General features: G+C 39.5%; 1 protein-coding gene across 14 annotated transcripts in view; it reads right to left on the reverse strand.

Moving 5' to 3' along the window:
* COBL (cordon-bleu WH2 repeat protein) overlaps positions 1-13,963 on the reverse strand; it is a 168,999-nt gene that overhangs the window by 26,898 nt on the left and 128,138 nt on the right. The window lies entirely within an intron of this gene.

Here is a 13,963-nt window from a genome sequence, read left to right on the forward strand (position 1 = left end):
TTCATACTCTGTTTTAATTCGGTTCCTGTGAGGTACTTGGGTTTTTGTTTGTTTTGGGGTTACTTTTCTGGTGAAAAATATAATTTTGTTATTTCCCTTAAGAAATGAACAACTCTAGACTCCATCCTGCAATTATGCCATTAAAGGGGAACTCCCAACAACGTCAATAATTTCAGCGACTGAAATTATTGAGTGACTAAAGACAGAATCAAGCCCAAACACACTTCTTTTGATCAAAAGGAATCAATAAAGACTAATCTAAATGTTTAATTTGGAATTATAAGTGTGCTCCATTCCCTTCTTCAACCTCAGTGAGCAAAAGGAAGGTTAAACAATAATTTATGGTCTGATCCTGCAGACCTGCATCCACTTATGGTGGATGTTAATTATATGAGAAGTCCCAGGTTTACAAGCATGACTAAGATTAAGCATACGCTCCACTGTTTTTTAGGGTCAGAATCTACAACTTTCTGAAGCATACATGAAGCTTCAGGTCAACAAAAATGACCAACGGAGAGAAATACTTCTGTATTATGTGGTATATACAAAAGTATTTTCTTTAAGTCAGAGAACTTAAAAACTGTCACAGAAATAATTTTGTAGGGTGTAGCTTAGCAGTGAAGCTTTGAGTAAAACTAAAATAAAAATCAAACCAACATTCTCCTTGACTGAGGTTACAAGATGCCATTAAGCACTGAAATTGATTTCTGACAGCAGAAGCAATAAAATTCAGAGGGTTACAAATCATGATTAAAGTTGTAAGTGCTGTCAAGCATTGATATTAATGATGGAAGATGATCCAAAGACCATTGTGACTTTGGAAGTAATGTTACTTGACTTCTTTCACCTTATTTTCTATAACATTAGCTCTAGGTACCAGATTTAATCCAAGAGATTGTTCCATCTAAAAATGGCAATTGCAGGAACTAAGTATGTGTCACTGAATGGATTAGAGTATGCTCATGAAAGAACTACAGTTAGGAAAACACTAACATCAAGGAGAAATACGTATAATTTGAAATTAAACTCCAAATAAGAAAACCCCACAAAACCAGACAGCAAACGAACAGGTAAGAGTACACAGCCTGCTTGCTTTCAAACAAACAAACAAACAAGCAAACAAAAAACCCCATTAACAACCCACCACTAAAGCATTAGTAAAAGCTACAATATGTTAAAACCAGAACAAAGTAGGATAGCAAAGCAATCAATTTAAAGAGTGGAAGTTGAAAAGTGGAAGCACACAGGAAGATTCTGAAGCAATGCACAATGCAGTATAACTTGACGCAAAGAGACCTCTATATAACACAGGCCACATCTATTGTCACCAGGATGTCATAAATGACCTCCACCCTATAGCTGGCACAGCAATTTATAACAAAGTACCTACTTCCAGTTCCTGACATGAGGATGGCAGGCTTTTCCTCCCTAGCTGTCTCTCTCATTTCCTCATCCTCTTCTTGCCTGCCTGCAACTATTTCCTGCAGCTTTCTGCTCAGGGATTTAGATCCTTTTGGTCACACAGCCCTGCTTGCCTACTGTAGTAACAACAGTTGAGTCTCTCCCTGATGTGATTCAGCAAGCTGCTCTACAGCAGGATCTCCATCCCCCAGCCCATTCTTCCCAAATATTGACAAATAAAACAAAACCCAATTCTCTTATTATCAGGGTCCACACGTGAATCGATCCCTATCTGTTACATCCGGATCTCGGCAGCTGAATCATCCAGTCCAGTGTAGGAACCTCCTCATTCAACAGCAGTTTTATCCTGAAGCATGGAACTAAAGAAAGACATCTTTCTGTTTAACGATTAAATTCCCTGTGCTCAAGCAAAACCAAAATGTCCCCCTTTTTTTCAAGCCTATCGGTTTGTCAAAGCTCTTCCATAATCTTTTATCTTCACTGAGAAGATCGATTAATTCTTAACACAGTTAACACATGGCACTGAACAGAGTTGTTGGCTGAGGCAAACCGTTTTCATTGCCACTACTACTCGTCTGAACATGAAAGCACACACATAAAACATGACTGCTATGGTTCTGTGTCATGTTAGCAACCTTGTTTCAACTAAGAGCAGCACTAAGACACCCCCGTTTTAAAGTTGAGCCATCCTTGGATGGATTAAGTAAGAATCTATTCTTCCTTCTACATGCTTGATTAAGTCTCCACTGGTGCAAACTGAAGATGGATGGGCATTACTCGGTAATGATACATGACATGAAAAAAGCCTACCTCAACTCTACTGAGCGTTCTCAACTCCAGGAGTCAGAAAATGCCTTTTAAAACTTCCTAATTCTACACAGATGACTGGTTAATGTGCAGTAGTAGGTCTGATTCTGCCTTGTGATTTTTGCAGTTTTTTTCTCAGAGGGAGTGCACGTGCAGAAAACCACCACACACTAAGCACAGTGTGATCACAACGATGGCAGCTACTGAGGTTATTTGTTGGTCAAATAAAGGCAAATCTCAACATCTGTTTCTCTCTTCTCTGTCACGACACTAAAAAGATTTCAATATAGGCTCTTCAAGACCTCATGTAGACACAACAAGGTTAAGACTATTCAGAACGTTCAGCAAGTACTTCAGGACTGGACACACAAATAACAATTGCCACAATGTATTACTGAAACACTGGTGTACCTCAGAAGACTGTCTGCATTTCCAAATATATAACAATGCCAAGATCTTTTTTCAGTAACATGTGACCCTGTTCACTGGCTTTAGGAGGGGTGCGATATTGAAAGGGGTGGAAGACGTGGTGCAATCTCTGAGCTATACTGAAATCTCCGTGGGACATCTACCCACAAGTGAAATTGGACAGTGTCCCTCAATGCCCTGCATTGCTGCTTACCTACATCCTGCTGCAGGCTGCAGACTGTGCAAAGCCCAGGCGAGTGCCATACCAGGGATCTCCTTCGCTCAGCAGCAGCAGCACCAGCGCTGCTGCTGCACAATTAGGTCAACCACAAGTTACAAAGGCTTTCCTGGGGGGAGTACTGGGACGTCTGTTTGCAAGAATGTTGCCCGTGATCACCAAAAGGGAAAGAGGAGAGTAGCTCATCAGTAAAGAATGTGAGCTTCTTGTTTAACACAAAAGAGATCTTGTTGCTTTAATCTCAATAGGCTGTAAGTAATTAGGAAAACACTGAACTCCGAGTTTAGAGGAATCATATCTGCACTCGTGCAGTTTGATATTGTGTATATGTACACATTACTTATACAGAATGCCAATGATGGGGAGACAGATAAATCTCACCTGGTTTAAAGGCGAATCAGCACTTTCAGAAATGAAGTTTTAATTCAATAGGTGAAGAGTACCATGGGTGAAATACTCACTTTTATTACCACTATGAAAACAAACACCACCGACTTTGAATGAGATTAGAATCAGACCTAAGTGTTCAAAAGAAGCATATCCTCCCAGACTTACAAAATCAGCCACCAAAGCCCAAGCCATCACTCCCTCTGAGTCCAGGGGGCCCAGGGCGTAAGTCTCGTCAGACTATAACTGTTCACTAAGAGCTGTGACCTTCTGGTTTTACAGCACTGCTGGTGGTTTACTATCACATTCAGTAATGGCAGAAACAGTATATCCAAAAGCATTTTTAAAGAGGAAACAGTTGATTTAAGCCGTACATGGTGAATAATCTGAACTTCATAATGGTTTCAGAGATGCAGAGTTCCTCTAATTTCTATGTGTTCTTGCTAAGGTTGGTAATGATCTTCCAATTTCTTTCATCACTTGTTCCACTGCCAAAAAACTTTCTTTTCATGGACTAAAATTGCTTTTCTGTAGTTCAAGTGGTCTATTACAATGAAGTTGTAAAAAATATTAAAACTTCATGATGTTAAAGAATATTAATTCTTAAAATGATCCCCAAATTACAACACAATCGTTTCACTGAGAGTACTTAAAAAACTTCTAGCAAGAGAAAGAAACACTGCTTTCATTATTTGTACTGGCAGTAAAAAGTTAGACCATCACAAAAGACCAATATTAAGAAAGTGTACATTTTTTCATACACTTGGAAGAAGGCTGGTGGAAGAAATTTGGTAATGAAAATATTTATTAGGGCAATGATTAACAGCAGTTATGAAAATGGACAACACAGGATTAGCTTAAGAGTTTTCACACAGGTACAATGTGTTCTGGTTGCATTGAAAACTTGTACGTAGGGATAGGTATTAAAAACTCTTCAGTGACCAGTTAAAGCACAAGACAGAATGGGCAGAATTCTATTTATCACAATTAAGACTGTTTTAATCCAATATGCTTCTTAGAATATTTAAGCCTACATGCATCCTTTAATTTTCTTTTAAATTAAAAGAAACGAAGAGAAAACAAATGACTACTGTAACACATTAACAACAGCAGGGGAATGGATCAAACTCTGAGGCACTCCTCTCCCAGTTCCTGTAACTGCCTTGCAGAAACTGAAGGTGAGGCCAGGAAATGCTGAGGTGCGGAACCATGCTCTGTAGCTCCAGCCCTCTTCCAAAATGAGAATGTCAAGCAGCTTAAAGTTGGCTCAGCTCGTTCACCTCACAGATTCACAGAATAATTTAATTTGGAAAGAAAGTTTCAGGTCACCTAGTTCAATGTCCTCCTCAAAGCGAGGCTAACTTCCAGTTTAGATGAGGTTCCTCAGGTCCTTGAGTGGCCGAGTTTTGAAAATCTCCAAGCATGGAGACTTCACAGCCTCTCTGGGAAATCACAAATCATTCCCTGGGCAATGTTTAATGCTTCTCCCCATAAAGAACACTTTCTTTTTGTGCTAAATTGAAATTTTTCTAGCTACAACTTGTCACTGTTGCAGTCTTAGTCTTTTGCAGTGAATCTCAGAGAAGCGTCTGGCTCACTCTTCCTTTTCCTTCAGATGCAAGACAGCATTCAAATCCTCCTTACCCCTCCCTTCTGCCAGCTGAACAAGCCCTGTTGCCTCAGCACCTTCAGGTACATCTCTGATGCCTTTTGCTAGACTCTGCTGCCTCTGCTCTGGTTTGTCACTATCTTGTTCCACAGAACTCAAAACTGAACCCACTTTTGGACAATGGACACAGATGTGGCTTCATAGCAGCCAAGTAAAGGGGAGTAATCACTTCCCTTGATCTGCTTGCTATGCTCCTGTTAGTCCAACCCAGTCTGTGGTTAGTGCTTCATCACTCCAAGGGCACGTTGCTGACTCACGCAGTCCTGCATGTGACTCCCAGTTCTCACCTAATGAGATACTTTCAGTCTCCTTCCTAGTCTTATGCCCCACGCTCATGTTTTCCAACAGGTTCTTGCAGTCATTCTTACTGCACAAAACCTGCAAACAGAATTAAATCCATTCCTTTACACGCCAGCCAATAACAAAAATTAAAAGACTCACTAACGACATGCCTCACCAGGCATACCATCAGAAAGGTACCTATGGAGTATTATTAGATACACCCTGTGAATCTTCAGCATTTCCACAGTCGATTCCAAGCTAATCACGATTAACTTAGCTACCTAGACCTACTTGCCTATGGTTGAAAAATAAATGCGACGTGGACTGATTTAACCTGACTTACCAATTTGAGGTAGTTAAGCACTTCCCTTGAGGTTAAACCTGTTTGCCGTTAGTCGATATCAGAACACAAAGGTATTGTAACTTTTACAAAAGCTTTTTTGGCAGTGGTGTTTCCTACACCAAAGGCAATACGAGATAGGATCAAGCGAGGGAGCAGGAACTGAAGAGTGTCCCAGTCTCTCCATTGTTTTTTCCGTGTACTCTGCTTTTCTAGACTGTGAAAGTCTGTGCACTAATGTTTGATTTTCCTTTCAAACCTATGCTGAAAATTATTGTGAAGTCTCTCTCTCAAAACAACACTACGTAAGACTGTCTGCTGGCTCTTCAAAGACTCAGAGGAAACTACCACTTCAAGTAAATGTCTGCTACCCTCTCCCATTTCAGACCTTTGTTTTTACCACCTGCAAAACAAGCAAACAAAAATTTCTGAACTGACGAAATACAGATTTTCAGATGGGAAAAATTAACATAGTGGACTTCATTATCCCCATTTCTTTTCCACAATCCTTTCTTCAATGACTGAAAAAGCCTCTCTGAACTCTGCAAAGCACATTTGACCTTGAATGATGCCGCTATTGCTAAACTGCTTTTCATCCTCTCCTTTTTGGCACTCTCTGGAACCTACTAGTTCCTTGCTTTTATAAAAGCCTTGTTTCAAGGCTCTGATGAGTCCACACTACAGCCAGTAACCAGCCTTCCTTATTCGAAGGGATGAGATGTCAGAAAAGCAACACGAAGAGCAAACTGCTCTTTGACAGGGACAGGAAAAGGATCGTATGTCAAAGTAGATCTTTCCTTGATTAACTGGAGAACATTGCCACTTGGCTTGGGGAAGGATAGATTTAAAAAAAAGAGTTGGTAGTATGAGTTGTTAATTTCCTTTTACACACAATAAAGCACGATGGGCAAACTTTCACAACAGTTCCTGGTGTTTGCTACCTGAAGTTAACAGCAAGCTAGAATGACTCACAAGGTGCCTTCCTGGCTCCCGTTGGTCCTTTACTTAGGTGTGAGGAGAGGGGCAGCGTGCTTAATCTGTGCAGTCCAAAAAGACTACAAACAAGGAGCCGATGTAGGTTGCAGGAGCAGGATAACATGGAGATATATTTAAGAGCATGTAATAGATAGCTTCAGACTTGTACTTCATAAATCACCGTGTGTAACACTGGTAACATGCTGTGATCGATCATGGGGCTCTTTAAAGGCCTCTGAGGGAAAGGAAAATCTAGACCTAAAACCAGAGACTGCCCAATATAATGAGCCTGGTGAAGAAATAAACCTCTCTCCACATTTTGCTGGCAATTATTAGTTTTAAGTGATAGATTTGGGCAATCTCTATCCTTTACAGAGGTGGGCGGCTTCCATTCAAGCACACTGCAGAATCTAAACAAATGGACTGTGAAGGCGATTTTCATGAGCCACCTTAGAGAACACACTCTGTAAAATTGCCTGAGAAGCGCATGCGGTGTAACGATTAAAACTGGGAATGATTAGTGCACCTATGCAATAAAACAATGTTTTATTAGGTGATTTTTAAGACCACAGAAAAAAAGCCATTTGCTCAACTTTTCTTTTTAAACTTCACCATCTCTCCCACTCATGCACTCTATCAGTTCATTCTCTTCCTTAGTTTGTCTGTTAACAATTCCATAAAATCTCTCTACAGTTTCACATTTCTAGCATAATCCAGAGGAGAAAAACATAAAACACTTTTGCACTGTAATTATACTTTCCTTCCCCAGAGACTAGCTGCCAGCAAACTCAGCAAAGGGACAAAAAAACCCAAGCCTAAACCAAACACACATCCACATACATACACACACGCTTGTGGGATTCAAGAGCTCTTTCTGTAGCACAGAGACACGATTCCACTCACAGTTGTGTATTTCTTTCTGATCAAAAGTGACTTAAAAGTTAGGAAGTGTGGAAGAGAACCAGGTCGATCTGTAATAAGCTATCTATTACTGAAACCATTAGGTATTAGCCACATAAAAATAAAAAATTTTGAACAGTTGCTTTCTGTTTATGGGGACAAAATATACTTGCCTTGGGCATATAAGCACTTCTATTGAGAACTGCTGCACAAATGAGAAAACAATACTTTTAGTACCTTCCTAGTAATGCAGACTTAGTAGGCAGTAATGACAATGAATACTGGATTTGCTTAATACCAAAAGCTAAGAGTGAGCTCCAGGCTGGAGCGGTAGTTAACAAAATGGGATTTCATCACACCCGTATATTTTTTTCTTATCCACCTTCACAGCACCTCAGTCCATTCAGATCTGTGATGTCACCCTTCAGTTCCCCCATCAGTGCATCCATCATTTTCCCTTACATCACCTTCTATCTTTGTATAGGCTAGTATCTATAGTATCATCTGAAGTCAGACAGAGAGCCCTGAGAAAATTAAATGTTTCGTGCATAAACCACCTGTCTAACTTACAATTAGGACAGCACAAAATAACTCAGTTTAATTGTCCAAAACATGCTTCAGCCAAACCACCAATAACATAAATACCTTTACAGAAGATTTTCAGCAGCCAACTCCAAATATAGATCTGAAAATGTTTTCATACACCTCTGTGCTATAAAGACACAAACCTCTACTCTGACCTCTTTTGATGTACATTAACTGACTCCTCTTGGACCTCCTGATCAATGAAATACCTACCTCCCCCTCCAAAGTTCAAATCACCACAGGCTTTTCAATATACTTTGGCTGGTGGTTTACTTTGGCAATTATATTTCTAGAAATATTTTAACCTAGAAAACCACGCTCCTTTTCTGAGTTTTGTTATTTACATTTTACCGCACATTCACAATCAATGACTCTGATATCATATTTCTCACAGCTGTTAAGACGTCCAACAATGTCAACAGAGTATCTACCTGGAGAGACACTGCTTGGAGTACCTGGACACTTGTCATCACTAAGACATTTTGCCTTCTGAAACTGCCCAGTGAAGAAGTAATTATTCTTGCAGAGAACAAAACCGAGGACTGTATCTCCCTGAAGATCCTGCCTGTTACCCTCCACAAGGGCACTGTGCCACTTTCAAAGGACATTTCCTAGGCACTCTGAAATCCAGACTCTAGTACTGGGATGAGGGCAAATCGAGGGCAATGAGGCCAGGACAGTGCATGCCAAGCACACTTACCACCTAAAACACTGCCAGGCACCCTGGGGCTATGCTAGCAGCAAAGAGCCACAGAGATGCTGCAGAAGCCCATAAAGGCAACTGGTTGTATGGAGGGATGGCAAGAGGCAGACTGCTTTTCCAGTAACACAGGCATAGCCAAGAAATCACTCCATGGGGCGACAACCAAATGCACGGTATCGTGAACTCCGCTTCAGGCTCTAGCCGTGAGGTTATCTTTTCCAGCAGTGCAGATGGAAGCTCTGCTCTGGAGCCTCAGGTGGAGAACAAGTACTCAGAGAAGAGCTCTGCTGTCATGCCACCACTCCTCTTTGACAGCAGATGGACTAGATCAGATTATTTCAGACATAAGCAGAGATGGTATACTTAAGTCAGAGCGGAATTTGGCCTGCTCTTTCGTAGTCCTCTTGTGAAGTCAATTATCTTATCAATTGTGCTTTGCCCTGGGGCTCTCCTTCCCTATTAACTTGAAATACCAGGAGGAAGAAATGCAAACATGCAAGAGTGGTAACTGGATGTTATGCTCTGTACTGATTTGTGGAGAGTAACATGTTAATGGCAGTATCATCTCTGGCGCTACGGTGAACAGTAGCCTGATGCAAGAAATGGGTCATCATCTGAACACCCACTTCAAATAAATCTTCCCTTTTCATATTTTGCGCTGTTAGTATCAAAACCTGCTTCCACTTCAGCAGTTGCATTTTGCCACTGACTTCAATGGGAGCAGGATCGGACCTCTCACTGATTAAAATGCAAAGCTGCAGATATCTCCTGCATGGGATGAATCCCCACAGGGAAAATTTGTCTGCATTTTTATTCATGTGAAGCATTTTAAGGCTTTCATTTACACAGTTCATTCAATAATAACGTGCATGCCGTATAATGGGGTACCTGATTAAGCATGCTTAAGTGCTTTGCTGGAGCAGGGCCATTTCTAGAATTTGAAGGTTCACTATGATCATACCCTCAAAACAGACAAGCTAGTTCGGGGAATTTTTCACCTGAGTTAATGGGCTTAATTAGGATCAGCATAAAAGGTCATTTTTCCTACGGGAGATTTGGAAATGTCTGAGTTTCTTTCTTTTTAACCTCAGTTCCTACAGAAATTAGGTTGAGAAGGTCACACTGCTGTAGGTTTATAAGTCTGTCTATGAAACCCTCCAGTAACTTTTAAACCAGCTGCCAACTTCTCCTGAATTAGTCAGGAAGGATAACACTCTCAAGTTCAGTTCCAAAAGTTTCATAACGAGGTAGAAGGACAGAGCAAGGAGACTTCCTTCATATATGTGCTGACATAAAAGCTCATTCTCTATTATCTACCAGAGATACCTAAGGGAGGGATGCTATGAACAATAGCAAAGCTACAACCCAGACTGTGCTGGGTTTTAGCTGCCAGAGAACTGAGTCTAAAAGAAACGTTTAAGGAATTACTTGATAGGGTCTGAGAAGAAGAAAACAAAGAAGGGAAGAAGAAAGAAAAAAAAAGAAAAAAAAGGAAAAATTCCCAAATCCTAACATCCATTTTGGTTTTGAAAAGCAAGATGGTGAAGCTTCTGGGATTTTCTCCTCCATCTACTTTTTTCCCTCTTTTTATCCATTATTATCTCATTATCTCCTTCTTTCCCATTCTTATCCTGAACTAAAAAAGAAAGTTAATTAAAAAAAAAGCACCACCTCTTTAAAACTGCAAAGAATTGGTTAATTTTTTTTTTTTTTCATAAAAACACCACACAAGGATTGTATTCAGAAATTTTTTTAGCAGGTGTGAGTGGCCGCTGTTCCACTTTGTACAGTACAGTTTGTACAGCAATGCTCAAACATTATCTTCGTTCTCCTGATTGCTCATAATTTCAAACATGAGAATATAAAACTCTCCTCTCACCTTAGAGTGGCCCCTATCAGAGCAGCACAGAACCAAACTGGTGGTTTGTTGTTACTCTTCACATTACACCATGTCAGGTTAAAGACTTCTGTCTCCATTGCCTTCAGCCTGGTAATTTTCTCAGCGGCACTAATTTAACTCCGTGGAAAAACCGCAACGAGTTTCCCTGTGCAAGGATTTTTTGTGTAAAAAAATGCAATCAATACATTGCCAAAGCCTTGTATTATGAACAGTGGCATGTATTTAATGTACCCTGAAAGTGAAGAAAAGCCTTTTTAGTACAGTCTGTGTCCTTTGTAAGAGCAGACTGAAGACAAATGATTTTATTTGAGGAACATCTGAATCACATTGATTAGCTTGATGAATACAGAACAGGAAAGCTGCCAGGTACAGAGGAAGCTGGGCATGTCCACAAGGGAGTGGAGCAAACAAGCAAATTACAGTATATGCGTGCTGCTTTTTTTTTTTTTTCCCTAAATGTTTTCACTTGGAAAACTTGGACGCTCAAACCTCTAAGTTTCTTTAACTGGTCAGTTAATCAGCATATTGTTCTCATTTTCTGAAGGCAAGCAGAGAAGGTTTTAAAAGTAAAAAAAAATTTTATAAATGATCAATAAAATGTTCACATATGCTGCTTTTAACTGAAATAAGATTTCTTCTGGAAAAAAAAACCGGTCTTTCCTCTTTTGGGGGAGAAAGCAGAATAAGTTTTACATGGTAAAAAAAACCAATCCTGTCACTCCTGAGCATTGATTTAACATGTCTCAGCATCTGGTAGTACCCAAAAAACCTTATCAGTCCTCTGTGAGGCTTTCTGTACAGCAAGTCAAGTATAAGAGTCTCTTTAACTTCCAAAATGCTCCGTCTCTCATGAATAGCAGTCAAGTAAAGAATGTTCTTTATCTGAACTTAAAGCCAATAGATAAGTTTTTCTTATAGTCTTTATAATTCATATATAATTCTTCATGATTCCTATAATTTAAGAATTATAAGAATTCTTAAATTCTTACATTCAGGTCTATTGTTACACCTCTAGACAGACCTTATAAATAGAGCTGGTTGCATGTTTTCACTTAGTTAAGAAAAAAATGTTGAAAATGTTTCTCCATTAATTTTCATGTTTTTACAAACTGAAAAAATAGTTTTTGACTTCTGGTCAAGTGAAAAATTGAGGAAAGAAACAAACATGGGAGTGAAAAGAAGAAAAATGCTAACTTACATGCTTTAAAAATCAGTTTTCAATAATTTTCATTAGATGCTTGAAATGAAAAAATCAGTTGTTTTGTTTGTTTGCTCTAACAAGTAAGTAGATACGCCTCTACCAGTCCCTCACTGTTCATGGGAGGTTACCATATATTTAGCAACTTTACTTTCATCTTTTAGTCACAATAGTCTTAAAAGAAAAAAAATTGTCAGTCACAGTCCTCCTTTCTCAGTCTTTCCTTGGTCTTCTTTTGTTTTAGGTCTTTGTCCTCCATTACACCCCACCTTTGCTTATGGTACAGTAGGTTGGAAAGTAATTCTTTTATCCATGCCAGGAGCCAATTATGGAATCCACAAAAGGAGCTGACAAAAGAGACTCTGTCTCTGCTCTCAGCCTTTTGCTCCCTCAGGCCCTAAAACTCAGAAGTGAATGTGCATGGCCAGAATTCTCAATTTCTTAGAAGAAAGCAGGCAGGCATTTCAGTCAGTGTTTACTGACTTAGAAGTGGTAATAGGAAAAGCTGAGTATGAGCATCTCTAAGGATGGACAAGCACTTTGGTATGGGTATTATCACCTACCTAGAACACAGAATACAAAAATTTTCAACAGTTTGGTTTTTGTAGCTCTCTGTGTATTGCCTGCGTTTGAATCAGTAGGATCCTGCAGTACAAATTTCAATGTCATTTCAAATACCAACCTTCCAGTTTGATTTGGACCATTCATAATGTGTGAATCAAGCATAACTTCAGATTCATGCCCAGGATTAAAGTTCTCACACACAGACACACACTCCCACCACATGCACATACTGGGCGGGATACAGATGTTTAGTCTCCAGTTTTTTACTGACAGTGTCCCTACTTGTATGGGGTGTGACAATTTCTTCATATTCCACTGTTCAAATACAACAGAGTACATTTAAGATGCCACTAAGTTATTAAAGGTATGGCTCACAGAGTTAAACTGATCTTATTTTGACTAAGGAAGAGGAAAACAGGGAATTTGGTTTCACTTAGAATAAACATCCACAGACCACTTGGATTGCAGAGCTGGGCTGGGCTGCAAGGGAATTAGAAGAGAAATGTCTTTACATTTAGTCAGGGCTGGAAATGAGAAGGTACGGTTTATTCCACACTCTAAGAAATAGGTAAATAAACAGTTAAAAACCTAAATATCAGGAAATTGGGCTAGAAAGACTATTTTATTCACTGGAGGCCAGTCCCATACCTAAGGTAACCATAAAATATTTTCTTATAATCAAAGGAATTGTGCTCCCTTCGAGTAGGACTGACTTCTGGCTCAAAAGTCTGCAAAATCACAGGTATTATTTCCAATACCATGGCAGGCAGCAGAGTGAACATGTAAGGGAATACAAAACACCCTCTTTCCAACTGATGTCACCTCTACCCAGGACTGAGTATCCTTCTTAACTTTCTCAAGGCATGAGAAAATGAAGCAGGTCTGGTGACCCAAAGTTACAATTTTCTTATTAGAACTGAACAGGAAAAAAAAATCTTTCATGTTTAGGGATCATTCAAGGGTTATTAAGGACTCAGTAGTTGACACCTATTCAGTACATTATCAGCTTATAAAGTAGTTAATTCTTGCTACTGGGCTTGATCCTTTCAACAGTCACTCACCACTTGAAGTCAAAGCATCACAGAAGAATATGCAATAAACAAGAAATAAAGCAGCTGATTCTTGCATAGAAAAACACAAAATCACCTTCCCCCTTCACCTCAGCAAAAATCAGCAGAGTTTATTACGTCTCTGCTCTTCTGGATAAAGAATTAACTATGTCACTTTTTGTTCTGTCACCTTCTTATGAATTTTAACAGTGGACTTCTCTAGCCATACAGGTGCTATACAGAAGCCTAGCTGCATACTATACATGAGATATCTGATTAAGAAGTGTGTAAACAGTGACAGCAAGTTCGTCTCACTGTCCTTGAGGGGGGAGTTCATAGTTTTGCAATGACATTAGAACACAACATGGCTGTAATTTCGGAGGGGTGGAATAAGTTACATTCTGTCTTCTAAAATAACATGTATTTTAGTATGGAAAGTTAAATGGTGCCTACTGCATGTACTAAATATATATCGAGAGTCATGGCAGTGACTGGAAGCCAAGTTCGGAAGACAGAACTGGTGTCTTATATACACA

Source organism: Phalacrocorax aristotelis, chromosome 2, assembly GCF_949628215.1.
Source record: "Phalacrocorax aristotelis chromosome 2, bGulAri2.1, whole genome shotgun sequence".
In the NCBI taxonomy this organism is placed as follows: domain Eukaryota; kingdom Metazoa; phylum Chordata; class Aves; order Suliformes; family Phalacrocoracidae; genus Phalacrocorax; species Phalacrocorax aristotelis.